Source organism: Schistocerca cancellata, chromosome 2, assembly GCF_023864275.1.
Source record: "Schistocerca cancellata isolate TAMUIC-IGC-003103 chromosome 2, iqSchCanc2.1, whole genome shotgun sequence".
Taxonomy (NCBI): Eukaryota; Metazoa; Arthropoda; class Insecta; order Orthoptera; family Acrididae; genus Schistocerca; species Schistocerca cancellata.
Genome location: NC_064627.1, coordinates 195,004,335 through 195,018,918, shown reverse-complemented (window position 1 = coordinate 195,018,918; position 14,584 = coordinate 195,004,335). Strand labels below are relative to the sequence as shown.

Sequence of the window (14,584 nt, the reverse complement as noted above, 5' to 3'; positions counted from 1 at the left end):
ACTCTGCAGCGGAGTGTGCGCTGATATGAAACTTCCTGACAGATTAAAACTGTGTGCCGGACCGAGACCTGGTAGAGCACTTGCCCGTGAAAGGCAAAGGTCCCGAGTTCGAGTCTCGGTCCGGCACACAGTTTTAATCTGCCAGGAAGTTTCATATCAGCGCACACTCCGCTGCAGAGTGAAAATCTCATTCTGGGTATCTATAATTTACTTTTTGAAAAATGCTGGATTTGGATAAGATTCCAAAATGGTTGAAAGTTAGGCAACTTGCTTTAAATCTTCAGATATATAAAATTGTTCACTTCACAAAAAAGTAGCATCCTATGACTAGAATATCAAAGAATCAGAATTGGACTCGATGAACTCATACAATCACATGAGTGTAACATGTTACAGGGGGACGAAATGATACAATCACATGGGCTTAATCGTAGGTAAAGCAGGTGGCATACTTCATTTCATTGGTAGAATGCTAGGGAAATGCATGCAGTCTATAAAGGAGATTGGTAACAAAACTCCGAAGAAACCGCTACCAAATGGGACTAAAGGGGATGTCGAACGTATACAAAGAGGGGCACCACGAATGGTCACATGCTAGTTTGATCCATGGGAGAATGTCACGGAGATACTGGAGAACTGACAGACTCCTGATGACGTATCTAGAAATACACTAATACTCCTTATGTATCGGTCGCCTAGGGTTCTCGAGAACGAGATTAGACAAATTGCAGTACGCAAAGAGGCGTTTAAACACTCATTTTACGCGTACTCCGTACGTGATTGGAAAGGGAAGCAGCCCTAATAGCTGGTGCAGTGGGAATTCCCTTGCCACCCACTTCACAGTGATTTGTACAACATGGATGTGTATGTAGATATAGATTATCACACATGCACAGGGCTAACCTTTTTTTTCTTTTTGTGTAATAGTTTATAGCAGTGTCTAAAACCTGTCACATGAACTGGCAAATGAAATTTTACAATATATTGGAAGTCCCAGCGTTTAAGTATAGCTGCGAAATATGGGTCCCGAATGCCAAAGACAGCATCCGAATTCAAGCGACAGAGGAGAAGTTTCTGCATCAAAGGTGGTAGCAAATTAGATTCCATCCAATATGAAGACATAAGAAGCGAATTCAGTATCTTCTCAGTACTAGAATCGAAGAATACAAGCCAATATGGGTCAAACACTTCCTTCGAATGGACAACGAACGTCTGTCGCAACATCGGCAGAAGATGTTTGGAAAGACTACAGAAGAGCCCCGTAGACTTAAAGTCGTGAAATATTTGATACTTTTTGTAACACGCAGCTCTGAGGACCTAGTATTGGTCTTCGTCGACTTGAGCTACTATTCGTTCGAGTACTGTTTGACATATTAACAGAATTTGGAGTGGGCTCAAAAACATTAGGAATTATCAAGCAAATTGTAACACGGACACATTGAAAAGTAAGTTACATGACAGAAATCTTCAAAGAGTTTTTAGCTGAAACTGGTTTTTATCTTCAACTGCATGTTAGAGAAGATCATCCGAGAATGGGAAAAGGAATTAGCCGGGAAAGCCCTACTGAAGGGTCAACTGCCTTTCATTCGCCAATGACCTGGGATCCAGTCAAGGAATACAAGAGACTGCTGTGGAACAGAATCATCACGCTGAATGGATAAGCAAAGAAAGCTGGCCTACTTATTTCTTTGGAGAAAACAAAGCACATAAACAACAGAAGAATATTACCTTATCACCTAAAACAGACTGCGGTAAAACTAAAAGAGTGGACAGTTTGAGATAGCTTGGTACAACAGTACAGATGAAAACTAGTGAAAGAAGGCCAACGAAAGCGGAAGAGAGAAGATGGTGGCTGCTTTTCGTAGGTCGCATGTTCCAAACAGGACAAAGGAAATCTAAATAAAAGCTAAACTCAGGCACTATAACATAGTGATCAAACCCGAAGGTCTGTACGCAAGTGAGCGCCCCAGGAGGGCAGGAAATGCTGAGATGAGAAAACCCAGAAGTTTGAGCGAAAAATACTTTGGAAAATAACTGTACTATGATACAAGTATGCTAGTGAAACATGGACTGAGGGAAAATCGGAACAGAAGAGAATCGAAGTATTTGAGTTGTGGTGCTACAAACGAATGTTGAAAATCAGCTGTGCTGATAAGGCAAGGAATGACGAAGTTGTGCGCAGAATCGGAGAGTAAAGGAAATGTGGAAAACAGTGACAAGGAGAAGGGACAGAATGATGGGTTATCTGTTAAGATATCAGGGAACAACTTCAATGGTACTACAGGGAGTTGCAGAGAGTAGAAACTGTAGAGGAAGACAGAGATTGGAATACATCCAGCAAATAATTGAGGACGTAGGTTGAAAGTGCTACTCTGAGATGAAGAGTGACACAGGAGAGGAATTCTTGGCGGGCAGAATCAAACTAGTCAGAAGACTGATGATTCAAACAAAATAAAAAAATAACAGTCGGACAATATAGACTACGAGGAAGAGGAGAGTGACATAGGAGTAATGAACAAGAGATGAAGTCAATAAGGAAACGACGACCAAACATCTACGTACATCTGTGCGGGACAGATGCGACCCGAAGCAAATTTTTAATGTACTGAACAACAGACCTGAAGTTATGATAAGTGGCCCAAGGCAGTAAGGAAGGGGCTCCAGAGCATTGGATTGCATCAGGGAGACAATTCTAACCCATCAAAGTACAGATCACTGATCGACACCTTTAAAGGCTTCCACGATAAACAGATGCAGATTATCGAGTGGAAAGAGGAGAGAAGGCAGAGAGCCAAAGAAAGAACGCAATGCTTTGGGGCTGCAAAACAGGCATCTAAAAATGCCTTATAATTACTTTATGTGCTGTCTAATGGTCCTAAGAATGTACAGCGTCCACTTCGCCCCCGATGTAGTACATAGTGCGGTGTCGCAGATTGTAGCTACGCTGTCATTTAATATGTCGATTCACTGGCATTCCCACGAGAGAAGTTCCTTATATACGTTTCAAGTAACGATTAAAGAATCATTTAACAATAGTAAAATCAAGGAGTCTTAAGCGAATGGGATATCGTCTGGAATAAGGGAACTTGTGTGATGGTATGAGAGCATGCGCTGGACAGAGTCCGTATAACATGGAAGCCCTTGCGATGACACCGTACTGGAAAGCTTACGACGTGCATCCTCCAGCACGTGTATCTGTGCGAGCGCGTGTAAAAATGGTTATCGCCCTTGTCGACATTTATAGGCAAATCGATACTTCCTGAGATTGCTTTCGTGCAGGCGGATAGCTTTTGTTATTGGCTATAAGGTCGTAGAGTGGTTTTCTGTAGGCCAGTGATGAAAGATTCGGGAATGTGGTTAAAGAGGCACAGCTTTCTATAGTATATTTTGGTTGGTGTCATTTATTCACGCAGTTTGTAAAACGTACAAGCTGCAATAAAGAAAGCAACCACAATTATCAAAAAAGCAGATGTGTAATCGCTGTTCACAGTTGGTAGCACCAATTCGGCTGTCTTTCGTTTTTGGAACGAGACGAATGATTTCTCTTAGTCGTGGTCTGAAACTGGTATTTAATTTTTTGTAGATTTGATTTTCGAATAGGCCTCATGAATGTCATGATCGCCTTCTTCTCATTTTGCATTAGCGTCGTTTGTAGACCATAATACTCTCCAGTGGGTCTCGCGAATTAGGTGGTCGAGGTAACAGAACAGTTAAAAAATCTCCTACTGCTCAGCCGGCCGTTGTGGCCGAGCGGTTCTAGGCGCTTCAGTCTGGAACCGCGCGACTGCTACGGTCGCAGGTTCGAATCCTGCCTGGGGCTTGGATGTGTGTGATGTCCTTAGGTTAGTTAGGTTTAAGTAGTTCTAAGTTCTAGGGGACTGGTGACCTCAGATGTTAAGTCCCATAGTGCTCAGAGCCATTTGAACCATTTTTGATTTTCCCACTGCTTAGAACGGGTTGAGATTTGCTAATGCGTGCCTTCTCCTTCTTCCGTCCATAATGCTTCTATTTTATTGATTCACCTGCCTTTAATATTTTTTTCTGACATTTACGATTCTTGAATAGTATTTCATAGCAAATCTTTCTTCACATCTCTGGCCCTGATGACTATTATTAGTATTATTTTCGATTATTCCCATTTAAAGAGAGCGTTTGGACTTGAATTCCTTTATGATGATTGTTTATGTTTTTTTGAGCCCAAATTTTCTTCATTTCTTCACTGTGTTGTTTCTTTCGCTCCGCTGTCCATTTGCATCCTGGTCTTCTCTGTGTTGTGGTGTCAAATTTATGTTTTTTGATGATGTTCCTGAATTCAGTTATATTTTCTGCATCGTTTACTGTTATGTGTGCTTGTCTGAAGTCCTCTTCAACTTCTTTTATCCATTTTGTTTTTCCCCTGCCTGAATTGATGACTTTAAGAATTCGCTTTGAAATTCTGATTTCATTCATCCTGTGGATATGTCTGTAGAACTGCATTCTTCTTTTCCTTATTGTATCCGTAATCATGTCTGTGCATTTATATAATTCTGATGTTGGTCTCTTCTTCCAGATTCCATGCTCTTGTATCGGGCCAAAAATTTTCCTGAGAATTTTCCTTTCTTGTTTCTCTATTTCTTTGATTTTAGTTTGCCCACCTATTTGTGTTGTTTCAGATGCATACAGTGCCTCCGGAAGTACGACAGTGTTGTAGTGCCTCAATTTTGCGTTAATGGATATGGACTTTTTGTTATAATAGTTCCACGTGAGTTTATATGCTTTCTGTAGGTTTTTTATTCTTTCCTCATTGGCCTTTGGATTGATCCCTGATGGCTGGATGATTTCTCCCAGGTACTTAAAATGTGGTACTTATTATTATTAATATTCAGAATGAGATTTTCACTCTGCAGCGGAGTGTGCGCTGATATGAAACTTCCTGGCAGATTAAAACTGTGTGCCCGACCGAGACTCGAACTCGGGACCTTTGCCTTTCGCGGGCAATTATTAATATTATTATATGTTAATTTCTTCCATGAATAATTATCTTTTGGGAAGGACTCTAACTGTGTCAGTAATTATGTAAGTAATAAAGAAATGCGCCAATCAACCTTTTTTTTTTCAAGCGTAGCACGATACGTTTCAGGAATTTGTTCCCGTTTTCTAGTGGTGTGAGATTTTTCATAAGTACTGGATATGTGTCTTGTTATCCATCTGTCCCAGCTGTCAATTTTTTTCTCAGCGTCTCGTGCCACCTACATCGCGCAGAAATTCACACAAACACGTCGTTCAGAATGCGTGAACCTCTGCGTGATGAAAGAGTCACAATACCTAGACACCATAAAAAACCACTGCATTGAAAGAAAGGCAAAACAACACACACGTTAACATCACATGAAATGTATAGTATTTTGTTATTTGAATTATTATTTTTATCATTATCATTTAACGTGCGATCGGCGGGTGAGTCGTAAAATATTTGTATACGCAATGTATATACACTGAGGTGGCAAAACTTACGGGAGAGCGATATGCGCGCATACAGATTGCGGTAGTATGGCGTACACGAGGTATAAAAGGGCAGTGCACGGCGGAGCTGTCATATGTTTGTACTTAGGTGATGCATGTGAAAAGATTTCCACCGCGATTACGGCCGCACGACGAGAATTAACAGACTCTGAACGTGGAATGGTAGTTGGAGCTACATGCAAGGAACATTCCACTTCGGAAAGCGCTAGGAAATTCAATATTCTGAGTTCCGCATCGTCAAGAGTGTGCCGAAAATACCAAATTTCAGGCATTACCTCTCACCACGGGCAGCGTAGTGGCAGATGGCCTTCACTTAACGACCGAGAGCAGCGGCGTTTGCGTAAGGTCGCCAGTGTTTACAGACAAGCAACACTGCGTGAAATAATCGTAGAAATCAATGAGGGACGTACGACGAAAGTATCCGTAAGGACGTAAGGACAGTGCGGCAAAATTTGCCATTAGTGGGCTATGGCAGTAGACGACCGAAGCGAGTGCCTTCGTTAACGGCACGACATCGCCTGCAGCGCCTCTTCTGGATTCGTGACCGTATCGGTTGGACCCTGGACGACTGACTGCTACGGTCGCAGGTTCAAATCCTGCCTCGGGCATGGATGTGTGTGATGTCCTTAGGTTAGTTAGGTTTAAGTAGTTCTGAGTTCTAGGGGACTGATGACCTTAAAAGTTAAGTCCCATAGTGCTCAGAGCCATTTGAACCTGGACGACTGAAAAACTGTGGCCTGTGCGGATGAGTCCCGAATGCAGTTGGTCGAATTGATGGTAGGGTTCGAGTTTGATGCAGCCCAACGAAGCCATGGACCCAAGTTGTTGAGAAGGCGCTGTGCAAGTTGGTGGCTCTATGATTGTGTGGGCTGTGTTTACATGGAATGGACTGGGTCCTCTGGTCCAACCGAACCGATCATTGTAAATGGTTCTGTTTGGTTACTGGAGACCATGTGCAGCCTCTCATGGACTTCATGTTCACAACAACGAAGGAATTTTTGTGGATGACAATGCGACAAGTCACCGAGCCGCAAGTGTTAGCGATTGGTTTGAAAAACATTCTGGACAATTCTAGCGACATGAATTCCATCGAACATTTACGCGACATAACCGAGAGGTCGATTCGTGAGCAAAATCCTACACCGTGAACACTTTCGCAATTATGGATGGCTATAGAGGCAATATGGCTCAGAATTCATGCTGGGGCCTTAAAACGACTTGAGTCCATGCCACTTCGCACTATGCCGAGCAAAAAAAGGTCCAACGTGATATTAGCAGGTATCTTATGACATTTGTCACCTGAGAGTATAGATAACTTGAAACCATAATTTTGACCAATTTGGTTCAAATGGTTCTGAGCACTATGGGACTTAACATCTGAGGTCATCAGTCCTCTAGAACTTACTACTTAAACCTAACTAACCTAAGGACATCACACACATACAAGCCCGAGCCAGGATTCGAACCTGCGACCGTAACGGTCGCGCGGTTCCAGACTGACCAATTTGGTTTAATTTAAAAATACTTCTTTGTAATTCTTCTTTTGATGTGGCATTCAAAGTCTCATCGTCAGCACGCGTCAATGTTTTTATGTAATGGACACTCCTTTGTTGTTTTTATTCCCGCATTCCACTTTTTAATCATCTCATTTATATTTAACTTGGAGAAAAACTGCAACTTTGCTTAACTCCTTGGTTAGTTATAGTACCGTTCTTACTTATTTTTCCATTTTTATTTGGTTTCATTGTATAAGCTTCTTTTGTAATACTGATCATTAGTCAAACGCCTTGACGTAGTCAATAAAAGCTCTGTGTGTGTGTCATTAATAAATTCTTTTATTTATCAAAACGCATCTTCTCCTACAATTAGTACAATCCTTTCGTTCTCCTTTCTTAAAAACTGAGTACGTAACAGCTGTTCATCAGATTTCCGATATTCTCGCTTTCTACCGGCATAAATTTAGTAACTGTAAAAATCTTATTTGAGGAAAATTGTGCCGTATTTTAACACCCAGCTGATAATGCCATCTATATCGGCTGCCTTTCTGATTTCTATTGTTTTTAAAACGTCTAATTGTGCTAATGTTAGTGTATCTACTGCTTTTTCGCCACCACACTGTTGTGTTTGTTACGCTAAGTTTCGGTCGTGCTACAACTTTTTATAATGTTCTTTCCATTGTTTTTCCCCGATTGTGTAGACGTTTAATGTTTCTTTTTCTTGTGTGTTTAAAAGCGTGATTGCTCTCTTGGTAACTGATTGTTGTCGATGAATGTCATTCGCTAGATTACTTGTATAGGGTGCCTCTCCTAGGAGTCGTCAAACACATTCTCTCTCTAGCGTTTCGCGAGGTATTCGCAAATTAGTTTTTGCAACGTGTAGCTGGAGGCGGCCCAGACAAATCCCGCTCATCACATCTTTCATACGACACACAGCGTGGACGGAAAACGTCGGTTAGTTTGCAGTTACAAACAGAATGATCTTTAAATCGCGATTTTACATGCCCGTTCGATAGGGCGGATCCATATTAATCTAGCGCGTCATTCGTCTTGTCGATATGTATTAACAGGACAGTAATACGCGATGAATAATGAGTACTCCAGCAGCGGCTGAGCAGCGCTTTTTCCTGGCTGTAGTAGTCAACGCGGACCAGGGCGATGCTGCCGCTGCTAAAGTATTGAGTACTCTTCGTGTTTTTCCGTCCCTATTAATACATATTGCTCTGTCGAATGACGTGAAATTCCACTTTCAAAACAAACCGACGCTTTCCATCGAAGTTGGCCCTTGTGTAAAAGACATGGTAACCAGGATTTGTTTGCGCTGACCCCAGCTAGAAGTACCATAAAAAATGAAATTGCAAATATCGGCCGAAATACTGGACTACTGGCCATTAAAATTGCTACACCAAGAAGGAATGCAGATGATAAACGGGTATTCATTGGACAAATATATTATACTAGAACTGACATGTGATTACATTTTACGCAATTTGGGTGCATAGATCCTGAGAAATCAGTACCCAGAACAACCACCTCTGGCCGCAATAACGGCCTTGATACGCCTGGGCATTGAGTCGAACAGAGCTTGGATGGCGTGTACAGGTACAGCTGCCCATGCAGCTTCAACACGATACCACAGTTCATCAAGGGTAGTGACTGGCGTGTTGTGACGACCCAGTTGCTCGGCCACCATTGACCAGACGTTTTCAGTTGGTGAGAAATCTGGAGAATGTGCTGGCCAGGGCAGCAGCCGAAAATTTTCTGTATCCAGAAAGGCCCGTACAGGACGTGCAACATGCGGTCGTGCATTATACTGCTGAAATGTAGGGTTTCGCAGGGATCGAATGAAGGGGAGAGCCACGGGTCGTAACACACCTGAAATGTAACGTCCACTGTTCGAAGTGCCGTCAGTCCGAGACGTGTAACGAATGGCACCCCATATCATCACGCCGGGTGATACGCCAGTATGGCGATGACGAATACACGCTTCCAATGTGCGTTCTGCGCGATGTCGCCAAACACGGATGCGACCATAATGATGCTGTAAACAGAACCTGGATTCATCCGAAAAAATGACGTTTTGCCATCCGTGCACCCACGTCCGTCGTTGAGTACACCATCGCAGGCGCTCTTGTCTGTGATGCAGCGTGAAGGCTAACCGCAACCATGGTCTCCGAGCTGATAGTCCATGCTGCTGCAAACGTCATCGAACTGTTCGTGCAGATGATTGTTGCCTTGCAAACGTCCCCATCTGTTGACTCTGGGATCGAGACGTGGCTGCACGATCCGTTACAGCCATGCGGATAAGATGCCTATCATCTCGACTGCTAGTGATACGAGGCCGTTGGGATCCAGCACGGCGTTCCGTATTACCCTCCTGAACCCACCGATTCCTTATTCTGCTAACAGTCATTGGATCTCGACCAACGCGAGCAGCTATGTCGCGATAAGATAAACCGCACTCGCGATAGGCTACAATCCGACATTTATCAAAGTCGGAAACGTGATGGTACGCATTTCTCCTCCTTACAGGAGGCATCACAACAACGTTTCACCAGGCAACGCCGGTCAATTGGTCGGTTGGAAACTTTCCTCATGTCAGGACGTTGTAGGTGTCGCCACCGGTGCCAACCTTGTGTGAATGCTCTGAGAAGCTAATCATTTGCATATCACAGCATCTTCTTCCTGTCGGTTAAATTTCGCGTCTGTAGCATGTCATCTTCGTGGTGTAGCAATTTTAATGGCCAGTAGTGTAATACATATTGCTCTGTCGAATGGGTACGTGAAGTTCCACTTTAAAAACAAACCGACGCTTTCCGTCGAAGTTGGACCTTGTGTAAAAGCTTGCGCTGACTCCAGCTACACGTAGCAAAAAAAATGAAATAGCAAATATCTGCCGAAATACTAGAAAAATGCGCTTGATGACTATTAGAAGAGACTCGCTGTGCATCTGTCGACGCTAGCGATGTGTGGCTTCTACAATTGTCATTTAGCAGTTACTGTTCTTCGGTTTAATTTAGTAACATGTATAGACATGCAATGGCAACAATATCTAGTACTACACGCCGTACAGCTACAACGGCGTGCCTGGCTCATTTATCGTCTAGAGCCAGCTGCGACAGACAGCTGACTGCGAGCACCGTACTGGGGTCGCGAGGTTAGCGCGCTGTCACGTGAGGTCACAGGTCTGAGTTATGCACCTGAGGCGAACTGCTGCTCCAGCCCGTATTCATTGTTCGCCACACAGAAGCCCGCTGCTGCAGGCAGTCATTTCTCGAGCGGACACTAATAGGTCGGGGCGGACACTAATAGGCGAGTCTCTTCCATTTGTGAGACAGTGCACTCTCCGAACGAACTATAATAATGGCTAAAGCTTTAAATACACGTCAAGCAAACGAGCAGTCAGTCCCTTGGTATAGAATAGCCTACGTTGCATGAAAATTGACCTACTAGCAAGCAGACACATGTATTTGCATACTTTCTCGACCGTTCACGCAGCAGAAGTCCAAATACTCACCCAGTCATCTAGATCTGTGATTTACTTGGTTTCCTAGATCGTTCCAGAAGAATGCTTACATGATTGTTTCAAAAAAGGGCAATTTCATCCTTTATTCTCCTTAAACAGAACAAATACTCCCTCTCAAATCAATGTCTAAACCTTACTTCCTTCGTAGCAGAGGGCGCCAGTTTCAAATTTCCAGGTCGAAAATTTAAATTTTTTTGTCTTTCTACATTACTTTAGACGGGTGGCAGGATGCTTTCGTAAGACATAGCTGGTTACATTTTCAGTTTTCTCGAACTGAGAAATTGTTCTATCGCTAGTGACCTCCGTGTTTTTGGTTCAAGTGGCTCTGAGCACTATGTGACTTAACTGCTGTGGTCATCAGTCTCCGTGTTTTTCAGACGTTTTTATGTAACTAAAGAAGTGCCCAAGAAAGTGTAAGTAGTGATCCTGCTTTAATTTCGTCTTGCATACAGTGAGCACCAAGTGAAAGAATCTGTCAGAATTTGGATGCTCTGCCAGAAGAATCAGAGAATAGTTGCGACTGGGATGGTGGGAGTACAGGGAGCACAGCTCCTGTTTAAAAGTACCAGACTGAGTCACGTAGTAATTCTTTGAGAACTGCCGGACGAGAGATACTATTGAAACTTTGTGGCACTTAAAATAATGATTTTAATAGACCTTTCTATTTTTAAAACAGTGCCAAATTATCCTGTTATTGTACCTCTTCCAGATTCGTAGAAACAAAGAACATTGTCTTTAATTGACACCCGATGTTCTACTTCTTAAATTTTGTTTTCAGTCACCCTTTTATGTAGTGCCTGTAATTATAAACGTTTTCACGAAGTTATTTTCGTTTCAGATTCCCAGTGGTTCAGCCCAAGTTCTCCTCGAGAACATTTCGTTTATCGCCGCTACTTATCTTTCGTCACAAAGACTTCACGAACCTGGTAAGTAAGGAAAGTTTAAGCTATGCGCTCAAGTGGAACGTTTGTCATTTATGCCTAATAAAAAGTAGTTCAGTTGTTGTAATCTTCTGCGTCTACATTTACACTCACAGCGAAGAGCAACAAACGTCTTTATTTGCTTTGTCCCACGTCAGCGCAGGGTCGGCATGGTTATATACGGATTTTGCATGGTTTAAGGGGTGGCCGGACGCCCTTCCTATGACTTCCTGGGATGGAATGCTTGCATGTAGTGTTGTTCGTGTGCAAGTGAGCGAAAGTTTTCTAAATGTCTGCGAAACGCGTAAATGAGGTGAGACTTGGGTACCAGACCAATATTCACATAGTGGAATGTGGAAAACCGCCTGAAAACCACATCCAGGCTTGCCGGCACACCGACCCTTGTCGTTCATTCGCCGGGCACGATCGATCCGGAACCGGCGCAACTCCCCGACCCGGAAGCGGCGTGCTAACGCACACTGCTACCCGGCCGGATGAAGAGCATCAAATATAATGGAAAATAATTACTGGATTGTCAACTTTCAAGCAGTGACGTATCAGTTAACATGTCTTTCACGCTTTTGCCCGATGGCCAACAAGTGTAATATTCCGTGTATGGGACATCGAAGTGACTAATTGAATTCCCTCTCTCTCGCTCACGAACTAAAACAGTTAGACTTTTATACCAATTAATATCGCTCGTTTGTGACACGAATGGTACCGTTCTGACTTGAAACTAGGTGTTCAGTGCTGATTTGGATTTGCGTCTGATTATGGCTGCGTGCCAAAAGACGTTATGTAAATGTGTTTAACTAAGATGCAGTCTGGATGTATATTGGAATCAAGCGCACAAAAATGGTCACAGACTCTTAAATCAAATCTGTTTTGCCACTTGTGCGATGAAACATGAAAAGAAAAATTAACGGAGGACATTGGAAAAGTCGAAAGAAGGGCAGTTCGGATTGTATTATCGCGAAATAGGGGAGAGATAGTGTCGCGGATAGGATAAGCGAGTTAGTGTGGCCGTGTTTTAAACAAAGCCGTTTTTCCTTTCGGAGAGATTTTTTCACGAAATTTCAAACACCAGTTTTCTCCTCAGAATGAGAAAATTTTTACTGACGCCAACCTGCTTAGGGGGAAAGAATAATCGTACTGAAATAAGAGAAATTAGAGTTCGTAGGGAGAGATGTAAGTTTTCCTTTCTCCTACGCGCCGTTCGTGAGTGGAACGATAGAGAAATAGCCCGAAGGTGGTTCGATGAAACCTTTGCCAGGCACTGTGAATTACACAGCAGTCATGTAGAAGAATACTTAGATGTAGATGTAATTGAAAAACAAGCTTGGGATACTACGGAATCATTTTTCCCTAAGGATAATATTCGGCACAACTAGCAGTCGCAAAATGGCGGATAAAATAAGATGTATATTCCAACACCGGCGAATTAACCGTTGCTAGTCAGTTACACTGGAAAAACATGAGTGTGACATGAAGATGGTTTTCCACGCTGGTTTAGGCAAATGCTGGGCTACTTCTCAAACTCTGCATAAGAAAACATGTTATTCTTAGCGATAACGCACAGAACAAAGTTTACACGATTCACATATAGATGGCGCACGTCACTTTTCTCCCTTATATTAACTTGACGACTGTGGCGACAGGAAGGGCACACGTCCACAGATTTAAAATAAAATAAATTTTGCCCAATCATGAAAGCGCAGGGTCAGAGAGAGAGAGAGAGAGAGAGAGAAAGAACGATGCTGCTACCTCACGACAACTCCCAGAGAATGTTCTGCAACACTTGGCAGGTCACATTGCCTTGGAGAACTACGGCCAGAAAATTTCATGGGTTGCGAAGATGTCTCTTTCACCTTCCAGCAGGCAGCAAGTCACTTTCAAGGTGTAGGACATAGTCGACAGCTTACTTATTTTGTGCCACATTGGCTGAGCAACTGTTGGGATTCATACAAACAGCTTTCAGTGTAAAGGAACCGTCTGCTATATTTTTTGGAAGCTGTTTCTTAGTCAGAGCGAAAAGCCTGCGACCATCTTTGCAAACAGCACCTATGACAAGAGTTGCTTCACCACAAGCTACTTACAATCCCTTCCAAAAGAAGAGTTAAACAAGAAAGTCATAGTCAGCGGAAGCTCAGTAATTCGTCATTGACATCATCATCATCGTCGCCGTCATATGCCGTTTGGCAGTCAGTGATGGATGAAGGCGTCCGCCAGACCTATCTATGCCATACACATCCATATTCATCCCGCATTTCTTCTTGCGTCATCTATTCACTTCTGTAAAGCGTCTTTTTTTTCCTCCTATTCAATTCTGCAACACCTTCTACGCTCCACCTACTATTCATTCCCCTGGCAACTTTTCCCGACCACTTCCATTCTCAAATGGGTCAAATGGCTCTGAGCGCTATGGGACTTAACTTCTGAGGTCATCAGTCCCCTAGAACTCAGAACTACTTAAACCTAACAAACCTAAGGACATCGCACACATCCATGCCCGAGGCAGGATTCGAACCTGCGACCGTAGCGGTCGCGCGGTTCCAGACTTTACCGCCTAGAACCGCTAGGCCATCGCGGTCGGCACTTCCTTTCTAATTTTCACTCTAGTCTGTTCTGTGATCCTCTGTATGTTTATATGACTCTCTTGGCAATTTCCAAACGGAATTTCTCTACTGGCAGTACACGTTGATGGTAAAAACCTTTGTTTGAAACGCAATACTCCAATTTTATTTTAAATGTTATGACCTTATCCCTGCAAATATAACTACTTTCTCTACAATAATGATATTTATACTGATATAAATACATATAGGGGTCGCAGTTAGATCTAAAGGTGTCGGCAAAAATCACAAAGTTCTGTAAAATCTACTGACCTGCTGTATTCGCACTAAGTATAAGTAGATCAAAATAAAACTGGCCCACAAAGTACACTCTAAGACGCAAGAAAAACAACGCACCATCAAGGAATTATCCGAATGAGACGGAAATCGGTAGGTGCGATGTACACGCACGGACAAAAATGACTGAAGTTTCAGAAGAATTGGATGATTTATTCAAGAGAAACGGCTTCACAAATTAAGCAAGGACCAGGACATCTTCTCTAGTCATCCGGCCCTGGAATCTCACTG

The 14,584-nt window shown here is 42.9% G+C and overlaps 1 protein-coding gene across 1 annotated transcript in view; it reads left to right on the top strand.

Moving 5' to 3' along the window:
* LOC126161515 (globin-1) overlaps positions 1-14,584 on the top strand; it is a 316,997-nt gene that overhangs the window by 124,121 nt on the left and 178,292 nt on the right. The window contains exon 2 of the mRNA XM_049917420.1: positions 11,363-11,450. The gene's annotated coding sequence lies outside the window, so the exon portion shown is untranslated. The remainder of the gene's footprint in view (positions 1-11,362; positions 11,451-14,584) is intronic.